Source organism: Hordeum vulgare, chromosome 7H, assembly GCF_904849725.1.
Source record: "Hordeum vulgare subsp. vulgare chromosome 7H, MorexV3_pseudomolecules_assembly, whole genome shotgun sequence".
NCBI classification, from domain to species: domain Eukaryota; kingdom Viridiplantae; phylum Streptophyta; class Magnoliopsida; order Poales; family Poaceae; genus Hordeum; species Hordeum vulgare.
In genome coordinates, this window is record NC_058524.1 from 112,868,821 (window position 1) to 112,889,913 (window position 21,093).

Genomic DNA, 21,093 nt, shown 5'->3' on the forward strand with positions numbered 1-21,093 from the left:
AAATCTTTTGAGAGTTGACGAACTCTTTGATATTACTCTCTAAATCAGAGGGTAATTTGTTGTGATTTCCATAAGTGTTGCCGTAGAATTGGCATAATTGTTAGAGGAGTTACTAGGAAAAGGCCTAGGAACATAGTTTCCTCTAAAAGCATTGTTGTTGCCAAAATTGTTCCTACCAACAAAATTCGCGTCCAAACTAGCGTTGCTACTCTCAATCAAAGAAGATAGTGGCATGTCATTAGGATCTATGGTAGCGTTTCTACTAGCAACCAAATTCATCAACTCGTCCATCTTAGCACTAAGCAAGTTAATCCCTTCTATAGCGTGCACCTTTTTGCTAGCAGGCGACCTTTCAGTGTGCCACTGAGAGTAGTTGGTCATGATATTGTCTAGGAGTTTTGTAGCGTCTCCTAACGTGATTTCCATGAACGTTCCACCTGAGGCGGAGTCCAAGATATTGCGAGAAGCGAAATTCAAGCCAGCGTAAAAGATTTGTATAATCATCCACAAACTCAAGCCATGAGCGGGACAATTTCTAATCATAAGCTTCATCCTCTCCCAAGATTGTGCAACGTGTTCATGATCAAGTTGCTTGAAATTCATGATATCGTTACGTAAGGAGATGATCTTAGCCGGCAGAAAATACTTGGATACGTAAGCATCTTTGCACTTATGCCAAGAATCGATACTATTTTTAGGCAAAGAAGAAAACCAAGTTTTTGCGCGATCTCGCAACGAGAAAGGAAAAAAGTTTCAACTTAATCACGTCATTATCCATATCTCTTTTCTTTGCATCTCACAAAGCTCAATGAAGGTATTGAGATGGGATGCGGCATCTTCACTAGGAAGGCTAGAGAATTGCTCTTTCATAACAAGATTCAGCAAAGGTACGTTGATTTCATACGATTCCGCACTAGTGGCGGGAGCAATCGGAGTACTAATAAAATCATTATTATTAGTGCTTGAGAAGTCGCAAAGTTTGGTGTTTTCAGCCATGATGACTTCAACAAACAAACAAGCACACAAGCAAGCGAGAAAACCAGCAAAGGGAAACGCCAAAGGCAAAAGAAAACGTCGAAGGAGAAAGGCAAATGAAAACGGCAAATGTGAAGTGGGGGAGAGGAAAACGAGAGGCAACTGGCAACAAAAGTAAATGCAAGAGAAGAGTTTGTGAGACCTACTTGGATAGATCTTGATTTCTCCTCCCCGGCAACGACGCCAGAAATACTTCTACTACTGCAACAAAAGACCTTCCAATGGCGCCAGAAATAGGCACGTCGACGGGAGAATACTTGGCTTGATCCTTCTGCTGTGGCTATGCCTTAAGGGACTTCCTAGGCAAGTATGCAAAGGATTTCCCCCGTGGCCTTGGAGCCTTGGGTTGTTGTTCCCTCGAAGTGGAAAGGGTGATGTAGCATAGCGGTGGTAAGTATTTCCCTCAGTTTGAGAACCAAGGTATCAATCCAGTGGAGGAGTATCTCAAGATCCTGCACAAACACAAAAGCTTGCTCCCAACGCTATGAAGGGGTTGTCAATCCCTTATAGATTGTTTGCCAAGTGAGAACTGAAAGCAACAAAGTAACAAAGCAAAGTAAAAGCAGAGGTGTAAACGATGGATGTGAATAGACCCGGGGGCCGTAGTGTTTACTAGTGGCTTCTCTCATGAAAGCAAGTAGACGGTGAGTGAACAAATTACTGTCGAGCAATTGATAGAACCGCGCAAAGTCGTGACAATATCTATGCAATGGTTATTTCTCTAGGCATCACATCCAAAACAAGTAGTCCGATACTTTCTGCATCTACTACTATTACTCCACACGTCGACCGCTATCCAGCATGCATGTAGTGTATTAAGTCCATAAGAACAGAGTAACGCCTTAAGCAAGATGACATGATGTAGAGGGATAATCTCAAACCAATGATAAAAACCCCATCTTTTTACCCTTGATGGCAACTACTTGATGTGTGCCTTGCAGCCCCTACTGTCACTGGGAAAGGTCACCACATGGTAGAACCCAAAACCAAGCAATTCTCCCATTGCAAGAATCATAGATCCAGTTGGCCAAACAAAACCCAAGACTCAGAGAGACTCACAAGGATATCAAATCATGCATATAAGAAATCAGCAAAGACTCAAATATAAAACATAGATAATCTGATCACAAATCCACAATTCATCGGATCTCGACAAACACACCGCCAAACAAGATTACATCGGATAGATCTCCATGAAGATCATGGAGAACTTTGTATTGAAGATCCAAGAGAGAGAGAAGAAGCCATCTAGCTACTAACTACGGACCTGTAGGTCTGAAGTGAACTACTCACGAGTCATTGGAGGGGCGATGATGATGATGAGGAAGCCCTCCAACTCCAAATTCCCCTCCGGCAGGGCGCCGGGAAGGGTCTCGAGATGAGATCTCGCAGAAACGGAAGCTTGCGACGGCGGAAAAGTATTTTCGAGGCTCCCCTGATTTTTTGCTGAATATTTGGGAATATATAGGCCAAGGATCTAGGTTAGGGGGCGGCCAGGGAGGCCACAAGCCCTGACACCGCCGCCTCCCCCCTGGTGGCGGAGTGGGAGCTTGTGGGCTCCTTGGAGCCCACTTGGCTTGGCCCAAAGGCCCCCTGATCTTCTTCCGTTCAGGAAAAAAAATCATTTCTTGGTTCTTATTCCGTTTGGACTCCGTCCCAAAATCAGGTCTAAAAAGAGTCAAAATACACAGAGAAAACAGGAACTGGCACTTGGCACTGAATTAAAAAGTTAGTCCCAAAAAAATATATAAAAAGGTACATAAAACATCCAAAGAAGACAAGATAACAACATGAAACCATCAAAAATTATAGATACGTTTGAGACGAATCATGGCGCCACCATTGAGGGAAGGGGGGTGGCGTCGCTGTGGTGGCGGCGGGGGGAATGGCGCCACGGTGGTGGAGGAGGTGGCTCCAGCAGGGGGGTGGGGGTGGTGCTGCGGTGGTGGTGGCGGGGGGTGTTGGAATTATGCCCTAGAGGCAATAATAAATATAGTTATTATTATAATTCCTGTATCAAGATAATCGTTTATTATCCATGCTATAATTGTATTGAATGAAGACTTATATACATGTGTGGATACATAGACAAAACACTGTCCCTAGTAAGCCTCTAGTTGGCTAGCCAGTTGATCAAAGATAGTTAGGGTCTTCTGATTATGAACAAGGTGTTGTTGCTTGATAACTGGATCACGTCATTAGGAGAATCACGTGATAGACGTACCATATTGATCGTGTCATTTTGTTGCTACTGTTTTCTGCGTGTCAAGTATTTGTTCCTATGACCATGAGATCATATAACTCACTAACACCGGAGGAATGCTTTGTGTGTATCAAACGTCGCAACGTAACTGGGTGACTATAAAGATGCTCTACAGGTATCTCCAAAGGTGTTCGTTGAGTTAGTATGGATCGAGACTGGGATTTGTCACTCCGTGTGACACAGAGGTATCTCGGGGCCCACTCGGTAATACAACATCACACACAAGCCTTGCAAGCAATGTGACTTAGTGTAAGTTGCGGGATCTTGTATTACGGAACGAGTAAAGAGATTTGCCGGTAAACGAGATTGAAATAGGTATGCGGATACTGACGATCGAATCTCGGGCAAGTAACATACCGAAGGACAAAGGAATGACATACGGGATTATATGAATCCTTGGCACTGAGGTTCAAACGATAGGATCTTCGTAGAATATGTAGGATCCAATATGGGCATCCCGGTCCCCCTATTGGATATTGACCGAGGAGTCTCTCAGGTCATGTCTACATAGTTCTCAAACCCGCATGGTCTGCACACTTAAGGTTCGACGTTGTTTTATGCGTATTTGAGTTATATGGTTGGTTACCGAATGTTGTTCGCAGTCCCGGATGAGATCACGGATGTCACGAGGGTTTCCGGAATGGTCCGGAAACGAAGATTGATATATAGGATTACCTCATTTGATTACCGGAAGGTTTTCGGAGTTACCGGTATATACTGGGAATGACGAATGGATTCCGGGTGTTCACCGGGGGGGGGGGGGGGCAACCCACCCCGGGGAAGCCCATAGGCCTTGGGGGTGGTGCAGCAGCCCTTAGTGGGTTGGTGGGACAGCCCAAGAAGGCCCTATGCGCCATAGGAAGAAAATCAAAGAGAAAAAAAAGAGGAGGTGGGAAAAGGGGGAAGGACTCCTCCTTCCAAACCTAGTTGGATTCGGTTTGGAAGGGGAGGACTCCCCCCCTTGGCTCGGCCGAACCCCTTGGGGGTCCTTGGACCCCAAGGCAAGGCTCCCCCTCTTCCCCCTATATATACGGAGGTTTTAGGGCTGATTTGAGACAACTTTGCCACGGCAGGCCGACCACATATCTCCACGGTTTTACCTCTAGATCGCGTTTCTGCGAAGCTCGGGCAGAGCCCTGCCGAGATAAGATCATCACCAACCTCCGGAGCGCCGTCACGCTGCTGGAGAACTCATCTACCTCTCCGTCTCTCTTGCTAGATCAAGAAGGCCGAGATCATCGTCAAGCTGTACGTGTGCTGAACGCGGAGGTGCCGTCCGTTCGGCACTAGATCGTGGGACTGATCGCGGGACGGTTCGCGGGGCGGATCGAGGGACGTGAGGACGTTCCACTACATCAACCGCGTTTCTTAACGCTTCTGCTGTGTGATCTACAAGGGTACGTAGATCGAATATCCCCTCTCGTAGATGGACATCACCATGATAGGTCTTCGTGCGCGTAGGAAATTTTTTGTTTCCCATGCGACGTTCCCCAACAGGGGGGCGTGGCACCGTGGTGGTGGAGGAGGTGGCTCCGGTAGGGGGGTGGGGGTGGTGCCGCTGTGGTGGAGGAGGGCCGCGGGGAGAGGGCGTCGCGGTGGGGGAAGGGAGGGGGTGGCTCCGATGGTGGGGGAAGGGAGGGTGCGCCATGGCGGTTGTGGGGAGGGGGAGACACGGGGGGTAGAGAGAGAGAGAGGGGGTGGGGGCTAACGGCCGTTAGATAGGGAAGGGTGCTACCTCTTGAGCTTGCGTTGGTTTTTCCCTTGAAGAGGAAAGGGTGATGCAGCACAGTAGCACTAAGTATTTCCCTCAGTTTGAGAACCAAGGTATCAATCCAGTAGGAGTATCAAGACAAGTCACCAATGTACCTGCGCAAAAACAAACAAACTTGCACTCAACGCTATAAAGGGGTTGTCAATCCCTTCACGATTAATTGCAAGGTGAGATCTGAAGGTGGAAAGTGCAACAAAGTAAAAGTGTAGAGCTGCAAATATGATGTGAAGTAGACCCGGGGGCCATAGTGTACACTAGAGGCTTCTCTCATGATAGCAAGTATTATGGTGGGTGAACGAATTACTATCGAGCAATTGATAGAACTGTGCAAAGTCAAGATGATATCTAAGGCAATGACCATACATATAGGCATCACATCCGAGACAAGTAGACCGATACTGTCTGCATCTACTACTATTACTCCACACATTGACCGCTATCCAACATGCATCTAGTGTATTGAGTTCATAACAAACATAGTAACGCCTTAAGTAAGATGACATGACGTAGAGGGATAAATTCATGCAATAGATATAAACCCCATCTTTTTACCCTTGATGGCAAAAACACGATGTGTGCCTCGCTACCCCTTCTGTCACTGGGTGAGGACACCACACAGTATGAACCCAAAACCAAACACTTCTCCCATTACAAGAATTATAGATCAAGTTGGCCAAACGAACTACAACTCGAAGAGAATTACAAGGATACGAAATCAGGCATATAAGAGATCACAGGAGACTCAAATAATATTCATAGATAATCTGATCATAAATCCACAATTCATCGGATCTCGAAAAACACACCGCAAAATAAGATTACATCGGATAGATCTCCATGAAGATCATGGAGAACTTTGTATTGAAGATCGAAGAGAGAGAAGAAGCCATCTAGCTACTAGCGATGGACCCGAAGGACTGTGGTGAACTACTCACGCATCATCGGAGAGGCAATGTTGTTGATGGAGAATCCCTCCGTGTCTGAATCCCCCTCCGGCAGGGCACCAGAACGGTCCCCGGATGGGATCTTGCAGAGACAGAAGCTTGAGGCGGCGAGAAAGTATTTTCGTGGCTCTCTCTGGCAGTTTGGGATTTTTAGGGAATTTATTGGCGGAATAAGTAGGGCAAAGGATCCACGGGGGGGCCACAAGCCTGCTAGGCGTGCCCCCAGGCCGCGGCTAGGGGGCTTGTGACCTCCCGTGGTGTCTTTGCCTTGGTTCTCAAGTCCCCTGCGTATCTTCTGTTACGGAAAAAAATCTTTCCGAAGGTTTTATTCCGTTTGGACTCCATTTAGTATTCTTCTCTGAAAAGGGTCAAAAACACGGAAAAAACAGGAACTGGCACTTGGCACTCAGTTAATAGGTTAGTCCCAAAAAAGGTATAAAATAGCATAGTCATGCATACAAAACATCCAAAGTTGACAAGATAATAGCATGGAACCATCAAAAATTATAGATACGTTGGAGATGTATCAAAGGGCTTTGTCGTCTACCAGCAAACGGTAGAGACCCTAAAGGCAAACGACAAAGCACGAGCGAACGACATCCGTTGACCTAGCCATACCCACTGTCTAGTGGGGCTGAGCTAGGCTCTTTGCCGTCTGCTAGCAGACGACAAAGAAATGACTGATGGAAAATAGTATATTTGCCAGCCGTCCATTCTTTGTTGTATGTTTTGCGGAATTGGATGACAAAGAATTGGACAAATAGGAAATTCTCTAATTCTAGTAGTGAATATAGAAGGTGGCTAATGTGCGACACAGTGTATCATGTCGCGGGGTTTGGATGCGGCGGCAAAGTTTGCACCGATCCTCGAGGCAAGAATGGGCAATGCACGTACTGAAGAGGCTAGCAAATATGAGGTGGTGAGAGTGCATACACCTATGGATTCACATTAGTCATAAAGAACTCACATACTTATCTCAATGTTTTAATAGATCTCTCAAAGCAAAGTACTACTCACATTCCTCTAGGAGGGAGGTTGGTAGGAGTTAACCATCGCACACCCCTAACCTAAGCAACACAAGATTTCAACAAGGAAGAAGAATGCTCACACATCATCACCATGCCATAACAATTATTTAGATGAACATCAAATTAACATCATTTAACTATCGATATTTTTACAAACCAACAATCTTGCAGTCATACCCTTTCATAATACCACATCAATATCATTAACTCACAATTTCTCTTTTATGTGCTACATGTTGTTTTCATTATGCACTCCTTGGATAGCTATTATTTTTAGACTATTCTTATAACCCATTTAAATTAGTTTCGCTGTTTATTAACTCTCAAACAAATTTAAGGGAAGAACGTGAGTGCAATTATTTCTATAAAATTTATACGCGACTAATCTCTAAAGTATATAAGTGAAGTACTAGAGCAAGTGCTTAGCTTGAAATATATAAGTGAAGCACAAAGAGAATTCTAACAAATCATGGTGAACATGTGTGTCTCTCAAGTGGGTGTGTCCAAGAAACAATGACTGTGGAAAACTAAAACAAAATAAAACGACGCTCCAAGCAAAACACATATCATGTGATGAATTAAAATATAGCTCCAAGTGACATACCGATGGATTGAGACGAAAGACGGGATGCCTTCCGGGGCATCCCCGAGCTGGGATGCTTGAGTATTCCTAGAGTATTCCCTTGGGGTTCCTTGGTCATTCCCAATATTAGACTCTTGCGTCACCTTATTCCTTCATCCATCGTGATAACACCCAAAACATAAAAACTTCAGCACACAAAACTCAACAGAAACTCGTGAGATTCGTTAGTAGGATAGGCAAACCATAAACATTAGGTACTGTTACAAATTGATTAATATTTTAGTATTTCATAAGGTTCTATATTCTAAATTCTCCATGACTTATAATCCTCGATATAATCCATAGCATCATCAAAACAAGCAAACTATGCAATTAAAACAGAATCTGTCTAAAACAGAACAGTCTGTAGTGATCAGCAAAGACACCCTACTTATGAACTAATAACATTATGAAAAATTAGGATAAGGTGTAGATTTGTATAAAAATACCGTGTAAAAATTCAAATCAAAAAGACGTTCCGATAAAACTAGCGAAATTCTGCACTCGATGCTAAAGTATCTGTTTTCCCATCATATCAATTCTACTTATCATTCAAATCATACCAAAGGATTTGCTTGGTATAAACACCAATTTAAACTTCAAAACACAACCATCATAGTAGAAATAATCATGTTATATCACAGAAACATAAAGTAGAACAATAAAAGTAAAATAACTATTGGGTTGCCTCTCGACTAGCACTATTGTTTTACGCCCCTAGCTAGGCATAATGCATATGATTCAAGTGTTGTCATCTTTGACACTCCACCCATAAGTAGCCCACATGATATATTAATAAGGTGATTTGATTCTCTTTTTAGGGAAGTGTTCCATCCCTTTATTTAATGGGAATTGGAACCTTATGTTTCCCTCTTTCATATCGATAATTGCACCTATAGTTCATAGACAGGTCTCCCAAGTATTATTGGACAATATGGGTTGCATTCAATATCAAGAACTAATAAATCTACATGCACATAATTTTTATTAGCAAGTATGAGAACATCATTTATTCTTCCCAAAGGTTTCTTGATAGTACAGTCCGCAAGATGCAACTAAAGGTAACACTCATGTATAACGGTGAGACCAAGTACATCGCATAAAGATTTAGGCATAGTTGAAACACTAGCACATAGGTCACACAAAGCATTGCATTCATAATATTTGATATTAATTTAATAGTAGGTTTCCACTCATCATGCAACTTTCTAGGAATAGAGACTTCTAGCTCAAGTTTCTCATCATAGGCTTTTATCATTGCTTTTACTATATGTTTAGTAAAAGCTTTGTTTTATTCATAAGCATTGTGTGAGATAATAATGGATTGTGGAAATGAAATACATTCTACTAAATAGAAAACTTTATAATTAAAGTCCTTGTAATCCAAGATAGTGGGCACAACACTATTTAAGGTTTTGACCTCTCCAAACCCACTTTTTCAAATTTACCATTATAATCATATAACCCTCCAAACAATTAGGACACCTTATAGATAAAGTTGACTCATCTCGATTCCCTTTAAAATATATTTTCATATTAATAAAAAATATTTCAGTGGGAGAAGTACCAATCATTTTAAGATCTTCATCATGATGAGGATAAAAATGAGGAGGAAGAGCCTTTTCCAAGAATTCTCGTTTGGCTCTCAACCTTGTCGTCCTCTCCTTACTCTCATTAATATATATTTGAATGGATTTAATGGACTCATTGAGATCATGCTTTGGTGGCATTTTTGTTATTTTTAAGAGTTTCCACATCAAGAGCAATTCTATCCATGTTCCTAACCCAATCATCAGCTCTATGCAACTTTTCTTGTACCATAGTATTAAAAATCTTCTGAGAACAAATGAACTCCATAATTGTGTTCTCAAGAACAGGGGATAGCCTATTATTATTTGTAGAAGAACTTCCATAAGAGTTACCATAATTGTTAGAGGAATTACCAGGGTATGGTCTAGTGTTGAAGTTTCTTCTATAAGCTTTGTTATTCAAATTGTTTCGCGAGATAAAATTCACATCAACAACATTATCATTTTGCCCAATCAAAGTACACAAGGGCATGTCATTGGGATCAATATTAGCACTTTTACTAGCAACCCAATCAATAAGAGCATCCACTTTCTAACTCGAAGTAGCGATTTCCTCAACACAATTTACCTTCTTACCAGTTGGAGCTCTTTCGGTATTCCATTGAGTATAGTTTGTCATAATGTTGACCAGAATTTTGGTAGCCTCTCCTAATGTCACCTTCATGAAGGTACCACCTGCAGCAGAATCTAGAAAATTTCTAGATAGAAAGTTTAACCCAACATAGAAATTTGGATAATCATCCACAAGTTCAAACCATGAGTAGGCCAATTTTTAATCATCGATTTCATCCTCTCCCAAGCTTGTCAAACATGTTCTTTTTCATGTTGCTTAAAATTCATAATTGATTTCTAAGGGAGATGATCTTAGCAGGAGGAAAATACCTGGTAATAGATGCATCTTTACATTTATCCCATGTTCCAATACTATTGCATGGTAAATATGAGAATCAAGATTTAGCTTTATCTCATAAAGAAAAAGGAAATAATTTTAATTTCACCACATCATTATCCATGTCATTTTTCTTTCTAATATCACATAATTCAACAAAGGTATTAAGATGAGCAGCAAGATCCTCATTAGGACTTCCCAAAAATTGTTCTTTCATCACTAGATTCAACAAAGCAACATTTATATCATAAGATTCCGCTGTAGTGGCGGGTAGTACAGGAATACTAATAAAATCATTGTTATTAGTATTTTAGAAATCACACAACTGCGGATAAGTAGTGCAGATGACAGTTTAAATATATGAAATATAAAATGTAAATACAAATAATAAAAGGCAGCGAGGTATTTAGAGTTTTTGTAAATATATTTGTGAATAGACCCGGGGGCCATCGTGTTGTCTATTGGCATCTCTCCCTCAAAGAAGGCATACGATGGGTAAACAAATTACTGTTGGGCAATTGATATAAAAACACATAGTTGTGCAATTTTATTTATGATAATGATCATGTGTATATAGACATCACGTCCATAAGCAAGTAACCTGACTCCTGCCTTCATCTACTACTATTACTCCACTCATCGACCACTATCCAGCATGCATCTAGATTATTAAGTAAATAGAGTAATACTTGGAGAACAATGACATGATGTAGACAAAGTAAACTCAATTAATATAAATGAACCTCATTGTTTTATCCTTAGTGGGAGCAATACAAATACGTGTCATGTCCCTTTCTGTCACTCGGATTGAGCACGGCAAGATTGAACCCACTACAACACACCCCTATTAGTGAAGATAGATCAGTCTAGTTGGCCAAACCAAATCAATAGATTGGAGAGATTTAAGAAGCTATACTAATCATGCAAATAAGAATCAAATAGTAATTCAGAGAAGACTCAAATCTTTATCATGAATAATCTGAATATAAACCCATAATTCGTTGGATCCCAACAAACACACTGCACAAAGTGATTACATCGAATAGATCATCGCGAAGATGAGTTAAACATTGTATTGAAGAACACACACATAGAGAGAGATAGAGATAGATAGATAGATATATAGAGAGAGATCTAGATACTAGTTATGGACCCTAGGTTTGAATTAGACTATATATCCACACATCACCATGGGAGCAGTAAGGTTGATATAGAGGCCATCCATGATTGATCCTCCGCCACTGGGGCAACAATATAGAGCTCCAGATGGTCACACGACGGAACCGAGACTTGGTCACACGACGGAACTGAGACTTGCGGCGGTAGAAAAGGTGTTTCAAGAGCTCCCGTGGAGTTTTTGAAATATATGAGAATTTATAAGCCAGAGAACAAGGCTAGGAGAGCCGGGGGGGCCACAAGCTAACATGCCGCAACCACCCTCCTGGGCACGCCCTATTGGCTTGTGGGGCCCTCCTGTGGCCCCCGACCTTCTTTCAAAGCTTCCAGGTCTTTTTTTGTCCATAAAAAATCATAAAAAAAATTCCTGGTATTTAAACTCCGTTTGATACAGTATACCTAAAAAGCCAAAAACTTGCAAAAAAAAAAACAACTCGCACTTGACACTGGGTTAATACATTAGTGCTAAAAAATAATATGACTCAGCAAATAAATAAATAAAAAATATATCGTAGAATAATAATATTATAGCATGTAACAATAAAAAATTATAGATACATTGAAGACGCATGAAATACCTATAACGGGTTTCCCGGCGATGTTGAACTCACCCTTCCCTTTCTCGCCTCCTTAAACTCTTACTTTAATTTGAAACTCATGTATTTTCTTTATTAAGTTAATGAAAAGGGGTTATGTCCGGTTAAAAAAAGCCCATTGCTTGTGTCAGTTTTTTTCTGCTGTGAGAGAATTTTTTATGTTATGGTTTAGTAGAGGCATATTTTGTCTAGCCATCGATGATACATACCCTGGTTCGAATCCCTCAGGGACAAACCCAAAAAGCAACGTTAGAACATTAAGAAAAAAAGAACATAAAAACATATACCCTGTCTTTGATAATATTTTTTGTAGTAGCGAGTGTCTCTATGATCCTGCGTTCAGTGACAGAATAATGCAAATGACCAGTTGAGCCTTTAGGTCAAAAATGGAAATTCGTCTGCCATTTGTTTTACGTATTAGTACAAGATAAACGGCGCGATGCTCCCATTTCGTCTGTTTCGACATCAGCTAAAAGTCCCTAGAAGTTCAGGAAATCAAAACCGTCGCTTTTAACCTGACATGAGATCGGGATGTATACTGATCCGAAATCAACGAGTCTGACTGGCGCAACACCATGTCTAAGATTAATGAATGGTTGTATATCTTTGTTCCAGAGATTAACTACGAACCGTAGCACCGCAGCGGATGTACGATTGGACGCTCTTCACCTGCTGATGATGCCTTGTTTAATAACTCAATCCGTAAACCGGCGTATGGTGTGAAGCCATTATTTTACTAGTGTTTCCAGGCCAGGTCAGAGAAAACAGAGATCGAACTCGACTCACATCAGCAACCATAAAGAAGATGCGGCCGGAAAAAAGGTGGTTAAAGATTACGTTAGTTAGATTACGTTAGTACCTCCTTTCTTAATATAAGTCCTTTTGGATATTTTAATAAGAAACTATATACAAAACAAAATAAATGAATCTACATTCTAAAATATGTCTGTATACATCCGTATATCATTCCCTATTAAAGTGTCTAAAAAGACTTATATTTAAGAACGAAGGGAGTAGAAGCGAAACGACTATGTGGATTTAATGCAGATACCGTCCACTGGTTAGATGGCCGAGTGCTAGCACGGTTCTCAAAGTGCGACAAAAATGAAGATGTACGCATATAGCGATATACGTGACATAAACCACAAACACGCAATATCTGAACAATGTATATATGTTGTCCGCTAAAAGCTTTTGTAACGGACCCCTTATAATTTGGAATTTATATTTCTATGCCCCTCCTTGCTTAGTTCTGTTCAATTTTATCACCGCTCTTTTGCGACTCTCACTTTTCCCCTTCATCGAGCAATTCATCCTTTCAAAAGCTTAAACTGGAGTCTGACGTTGGGTCAAAGCATTTGATCGTTACTTGATGCGGTTACTTACTCGTGGGACACTTTTGTCAGCGGTTGTGCGGTTGTAGATAGTGGGTGCATATACTGATTTGTAGGACCCGTTTGTCAGCGGCCCCGTGTTCATAGGTGGATGGTTTCACTGACGCGTATGGCACCATGTCAGGGAAGCTTGGTTGTTGATCGTGTGCGTTATTACTGAGGCGGCCCATGGGTCAGCGGTTGCGCGGTCGGCCCATCGGTCAATGGTTGCGCTTTTCCTGTCTGCTTTTTAATATTTTTTACACCATTCAATTATCCATGGTTCAAATGGACACCAAAATTGAAGTTTTTTCTTCTTCTGTTTCTTCTTTTTAAAATCTTTTCATCCAAAGAGTACCTTATGTTCTTTCACTTTAAAGATAACCACATTAAAATTTAATTTGATGCAATTAAATATTCAAAAAATAAAAATGCAATCATGCGAACATAACATTAATGTATGATATATTTCTTTAATATATTGGGAATATGGACATTACATAGATGAGTCCCTACATAGATAGGCCCCTACACCACCTAGTTCGCTCCGAGCACCCGCTCACTCCTCGTCCTTGGGGAAGATGTAGGGGATAGTGTGCATGCCTTCACGGGTGGAGAAAATGTTGTCGAGGTTGGTTAACATGTTGTGGGTGGTGAAGACAATGAACTAGCACCCACACCAGAACACTTTACCGAGGAGGAAGTAGGCGTCAAAGCTTTGGTGAAGTGAGCAAGAAGCCCAATCACAAGGCCGTTGACGCGAACCTCTTTCACGTGAAACATCCTTGGAGAGCCATGTGGGAGGTGGAGGTAGCTTCCTGTGAGGAAGTAGTTCGCCAACTCCGTCTGGACTCTCCACCTTCAGATGGCCCACACCCAGAGGGTTTTCTCGATAGTGACCCCGACGTGGTACTGCCTCTCCCACACGGTGGCTGACATACGGTAGGTTGGGTAGGTGAACTACATCTTCTTTGCTATGGCTTTGGCTTTTTGGTGAAGTAGAAGGGAACACAGATGGATGTGAGATCGAGTTGACAGAGATATATACAAGAGGTGTTTCAATAGCCGCGGACCCTTTCTGTTGCATTTATCGTGGCACCGTCTCCACGGTCACATGTTCAATGACCTACTGCGTCGAACGGATCCATATACATTTTTTTGGAAATATGCCTTAGAGGTCATAATAAATTAGTTATTATCATATTTTATTGTTCATGATAATCGTTTATTATCCATGGTATCATTTTATTGATTGGAAACTCACATACATGTGTGGATACATAAACAACACAGTGTCCCTAGTGAGCCTCTACTAGACTAGCTTGTTGATCAAAGATGATTAAGGTTTCCTAAACATAGACATGAGTTGTCATTTCATAACGAGATCACATCATTAGGAGAATGATGTGATGGAAAATAACCAACCGTAAGCATAGCATTTGATCGTATCACTAAGTTTATTGCTATTGCTTTATACATGTCAAGTATCTGTTCCTAAGACCATGAGATCATGCAACTCCATGGCACCAGAGGAATGCCTCGTGTGTATCAAACATCATAACGTAACTGGGTAATCATAAATATGCTCTATAGGTATCTTCGAGGGAGTATGTTGGGTTGGCACGGATCGAGACTGGGATTTGTCACTCCGTATGACGGAGAGGTATCTATGGGCCCTCTCGGTAATACAACATCCCAAGAATCTCGCAAGCAATGTGACTAAAGAGTTAGTCATAGAATCTTGTACTGTGGAACGAGTAAAGAGACTTGCCGGTAACGAGATTAAACTAGGTATGGTGATACCGATGATCGAATCTCGAGAAAGTAACATACCGTTGGACAAAAGGAATTGCATACGGGATTGATTGAATCCTTGGCATCGTGGTTCGACCGATCATCTTCGTGGAATATGTAGGAACCAATATGGGTATCAAGGTCCCGCTATTGGTTATTGACTGCAGAGGTTTCTCGGTCATGTCTACATGATTCTCAAATCGTAGGGTCCGCACGCTTAACGTTCGGTGACGCTAGAGTAGTTTTGGGATATGTACATTGGTGACCAAATGTTGTTCGGAGTCCCGAATGAGATCCCGGACATCACAAAGAGATCCGAAATGGTCTAGAGGTAAAGATTTTTATATGGGAAGTCATATTTTGGCTACCAGAAAAGTTTCGACTTTTATCGGTATTGTACCGGGAAGCTTTCGGAAGGTCTGGAAGGTTTCAGAAGGTTCGGAGGAGTCTGTAAGGATCCCTCCAGCACCTTGGGCGTCCATGGGCTATAGGGGGCGTCCTAGCCTTCTTGGGACAGGCGCACCAGCCCCCTAAGGCCATGCACCTAGGGGAAGGGAAACCGTAAGTTGGAGGGCCCTCCACTTGGCTTGGAGGTCACTCATCCCCCTTTGGCCGGCTCCCCTCCTGGAGGAGGCGCTAGGGACATGCCCCCAGTCCTCCAACACCCCTATATATAGGGGGGAGGAGGTGCAAGAACTCGACACAACAATTCCCACGCCCCGCGACCTCCCCTCTCTCATGTTATTCCCCGTTCGCAGTTCCACAAGCGCTTAGCGAAGCCGTGCTGGGATTGCTTCACCACCATCACCACCACACCGTCATGGTGGATGAGATACCATCTACTTCTTCTCCATCTATTGTTGGATCAAGGAGGATACATCATCGATCCATGGGTGTGCTGAACACGGAGGTCCATTCGGCACTAGATTAGGACAGATCGCGATTGGATTGTAAAGACGTATGACTAGATCAATCGCGTTATATGCGCTTCCGCTTAACGATCTACATGGGTATGTAGATACACTCCCCCTCTCATAGCTATGCATCTCCATGGATAGATCTTGGGTGTTCCTAGGAAATTTTTGGTTTCCCATGCAACATTCCCCAACAGTGGTATCAGAGCTAGGTCTATGCGTAGATGATATGCATGAGTAGAACACAAGGTGTTTGTGGGTGTTGATGTTCAGATTGCTTACTTCCTTAGTTTTATCTTGATTTGACGGTATTGTGAGATGAAGCAGATCGGACCAACCATACTTGTCCATGAACAAGATACCGGTTTCACCGACTGACATGTAACTTTGTTGCATAATGGTGGCTGGCGGGTGTTTGTCTCTCCCACTTCAGTTGAATCGGATTCGATAGAGGTTGTCCTTGTAGAAGGTTAAATATCAACTTTAATATCACCGTTGCGGCTTTGCATAGGTGAGAACGGTTCTTGCTAGTTGCCCATAACAGCCATGTAAAACTTGCAACAACAAAGTAGAGGACGTCTAACTTATTTTTGCAGGGCATGTTGTGATGTGATATGGCCAAAGACGTGATTTGATATATGTGATGTATGAGATGATCATGGTTTGTATAGATTATCACGACTTGCATTCCGATGAGTACGACAACCGGCATGAGCCATAGGGTTATCTTTAATTTATTTGTGCCATTTGCTTTACTTTATCGTGATGAGTTAGCAATAGTTGTATAAGCAATAGTTGGCGCGACAAGCTCATGACGACACGATGGTGGAAATCATGGTGTCATGCCGGTGATGATGGAGATCATGCTAGTGATTTGGAGATGGAGATCAAAAGCACAAGATGATGATGGACATATCATGTCAGTTGTATGATTTGCACACGATGTTTATCTTTTATGCATCTTATTTTGCTTAGGACGACGGTAGCATTATAAGATGGCCCCTCACTGAAGTTTCAAGATAAAATTGTGTTCTCCCCAAGTGTGACTGTTGCGAAGGTTCGTCGTTTCGAAGCACCTCGTGATGATCAGGTCGGATAGACACTACGTTCGCATACAATGGGTGTAAGCCAGTTTTGCACATGCAGAACACTTGGGTTAAACTTGACGAGCCTAACATGTAAAAACATGGCCTGAGAACATAGGAGACCGAAAGGTCAAACATGAGTCATATAGTAGATATGATCAACATGGAGATGTTCACCATTGAAACCACCTCATCTCACATGATGATCGGACTTGGGTTGGTGGAATTGGATAATGTTACACTCGAACAACATCAGGGATGTCGATTTGAGTGTGAGTTCTAAAGTAATATGATTAATTAAACTCATTATCATGAACATAGTCTAAGATATTTTTGCAAAGTATGTTGTAGAACAATAGCTTGTGTTGTAGCTCCCCTGTACTTTGATACTTTCCTAGAGAAAACTAAGTTGAAAGATGGTAGTAGCGATTATGCGGACTGGGTCCATAAACTGAGGATTGTCCTCATTGCTGCACATAATGCGTATGTACTTGATGCACCGCTCTATGTGCCACCCACTCAAGCATCGTATGTGGATGTTGCGAACATCTCACATACATGTTTTTGATGACTACTTGATAGTTCAGTGTGTCATGATGTACGGCTTTCAATTGAGGCTTCAAAGACGTTTTGAACGTGACGGAAAATATGAGATGTTCCAAGAGCTGAATTTAGGAATTCAGGCTCGTGCCTTTGTTGAAACGTAGGAGACCTCTGACAAGATTCTTTGCGTGAAATATGAAAGGGAATAGCTCAATCGGTGAGCATGTGCTCAGATTGTCTAGGTGCTACAATCGCTTCAATCATGTGGTAGTTGATCTTACAGACAAGATAGTGATTGACATAGTTCTCCAAGCCACTGTTACCAAGCTACTGTTGCTTCGTGATGACCTATAACATGCCAGGGATGGAGATGATGATCCCTGAGCTATTCACGATGTTTTACACCATGAATGTGTAAATCAAAAAGCAGCATCAAGTGTTGATAGTTTGTAAAACCACTAGTTTCAAGAAGGGCAAGGGAAAGAAGGGAAACTTCGGGAAAGGCAAGCCAATTGTTGTTCCAATGGAGAAACCTAAGGTTGGACCCAAACCCGAGACTAAGTGCTTGTGTTGTGAGGGGAACGGTCACTAAAAGCAGAATTGCCGCACATGCTTAGTAGATAAGGAGCTTGGCAATGCCAACAAAAGTATATTTGATATACATGTTATTTATGTGTATCTTAATAGTGCTCATTGTAGCCCCTTAGTATTTGATATTGGTTCAGTTGTTAATATTAGTAACTCAAAACAGGAGTTGTGGAATAAATAGAGACTAGCCAAGGGTGAGGTGTGGATGTGTGTTGGAAGTGTTTCCAAGGTTGATGTGATCACCACCACACTCTCCATCTATGTTTGGGATTAGTGTTAAACCTAAATAAATGTTATTTGGTGTCCGCTTTAAGCATGAACATTATATTGATCTTGTTTATTGCGAGACGATTATTCATGTAAGTCGGAGAATAATGGTTATTCTGTTTACGTGAATAATATCCTTTATGATCATGCACCCAATATGAATGGTTATTAAATATCAATCATAGTGATACACATGTTCGTAACATAGATGCCAAAAGATGCAAAGTTAATCATGATAGTACCACATGCTTGTGGCAATACTACTTAGGTCATGTTGGTGTAAAACGCATGAAGAAACTCCATGTTGACGAATCTTTGGACTCACTCGATTATGAATCGCTTGAGATATGCGAACCATGCCTCATGGGTAAGATGACTAAAGACCCCGTTTTCAAGTGAGATGGAGCGGGCAAGTGACTTACTGGAAAGAAATACATTCTGATGTTTGCAGTCCAATGAGTGTTGAAGAACATAGTGGATATCTTTATTTTCTTACCTTCATAGATGATTTGAGTGGATATGGGTATATTTACTTGATAAATCACAAGTCTAAAATGTTAAAGAGTTCAAAGCAATTTGAGTGTGAAGTTGAAGATTTTCGTGACAAGAAGATAAAATTTCTATGATATGATCGTAGAGGTGAATATCTTACTTACGAGTTTGGTATAAATTTAAGACAATGTGCAAATTGTTTCATAACCCATACGACCTGGAACACCATAGTGTGATGCTGTGTCCATAGGTCATAGCCGTGCTCTATTGTATATGGTGCGTACTATGATGTCTCTTACCGATTTGCCACTTTTGTTTTGGGTTTATGCATTAGAGACAACTGCATTCACTTTAAATAGGGCTCCATCTAATTCTGTTGAGTAGACGCCGTATGAATTATGGTTTGGCAAGAGACCTAAGCTGTCACTTCTTAAAGTTTGGGGTAGTGACGCTTATGTCAAAAGGTTTCAACCTCATAAGCTTGAACCCAAAGCAGATAAGTGCATCTCCATAAGACACCCAAAGAAAACAATTGGGTATACCTTATATCTTAGATTCTAGGGCAAAGTGTTTGTTTCTCGGAACATGTCGTTTCTCGAGAAAGAGTTTCTCTCGAAAGAATTGAGTGGGAGGAAGATAGAACTTGATGAGGCTATTGAATCGTCACTTCAACCGGAGAGTAGCACGACACAGGAAGATGTTTCTGTGGTGCCTACACGAGTTGAAGAGGAAGCTGGTGATGGTGATCATGAAGCTTCATATCAAGTTTCTACCGAACCTCGTAGGTCGACAAGGACATGTAATGCTCCAGAGTGGTACGGTAATCCTGTCTTGGAAGTCATGTTGTTGGACAACAATGAACGTACGAGCTATGGAGAAGCGATGGTGCGCTCGGATTCCAACAAATGGCTAGAGGCCAGGAAATCCGAGATAGGATCCATGCATGGAAAAAGTATGGACTTTGTAAGTATTACGTGATGGTCGAATAGCTATTCAGAGAAAATGGGTCTTTAAGAGGAAGATGGGCGATGATGGTAAATGTCAACATTTATAAAACTCTACTTGTCCCAAAGAGGTTTCCGACAAGTTCAAAGGAGTTGACTACGATGAGACTTTCTCACCCGTAGCGATGCCTAAGTCTATTGGAATCATGTTAGAAGTTGTTGCATTTTTTAATGATGAAATCTGGTAGATGGATGTCAAAACATCATTTCCTTAATGGTTTCCTTGAGTAAAGGTTGTATGTGACACAACTAGAAGGTTTTGTTGATCCTAAGGATGCTAAAAGGTATGTGAGCTCCAGCGATCCAGTTATGGACTGGTGGAAGTATGTCGAAGTTGGAATATGTGCTTTTGGGTTTATACAAAGTTTATGAAGAAACTAGTATTTACAAGAAAGTGAGTGGGAGCATTATAGAATTTTTCATAAGTTTATTTGGATGACATATTGTTGATCAAAAATGATGTAGAATTTCTAGAAGGCATAAAGGGTTGTTTGAAATTAGTTTTTCAAAGGAAAACCTGGATAAATCTACTTAAATATTGGGCATCAACATCTATAGAGATAGATCAAGAAGCTTGATAAAACTTTCAATGAATACATACCTTGACTAGATTTTGAAGGAGTTCAAAATAGACCAGTCAAAGAAGGAGTTCTTGGCTGTATTGTAAGGTGTGGATTTGAGCAAAACTTGAAGCTCGACCACGGAAAAAGAAGGAGAAAGGATGAAAGTCGTCCCCTATGCCTTAGCCGTAGGGTCTATAGTATGTCATGCTGTGTATTGGACCTGATGTGTGCCTTGCCATAAGTGTGTCAAGGGGAACGAGAGTGATCCAAGAGTGGATCACTCGACAGCGGCCAAAATTATCCTTAGTAACAAAAGTACTAAGGAGATTTTTCTCGATTATGGAGGTGATAAAAGAGTTCGTCATAAAGGATTATGTTGATGCAAGGTTTGACACCAATCCGGATAACTCTGAGTAGCAAACCGGATTCGTATAGTGGATCGGTCATTTGGAATAGCTCCAAGTGGAGCGTGCTAGCAGCATCTATAGTATGACATAGATATTTGCAAAGTACACATGGATCTCAATGTTGCAGACCCGTTGACGAAAGCCTATCTG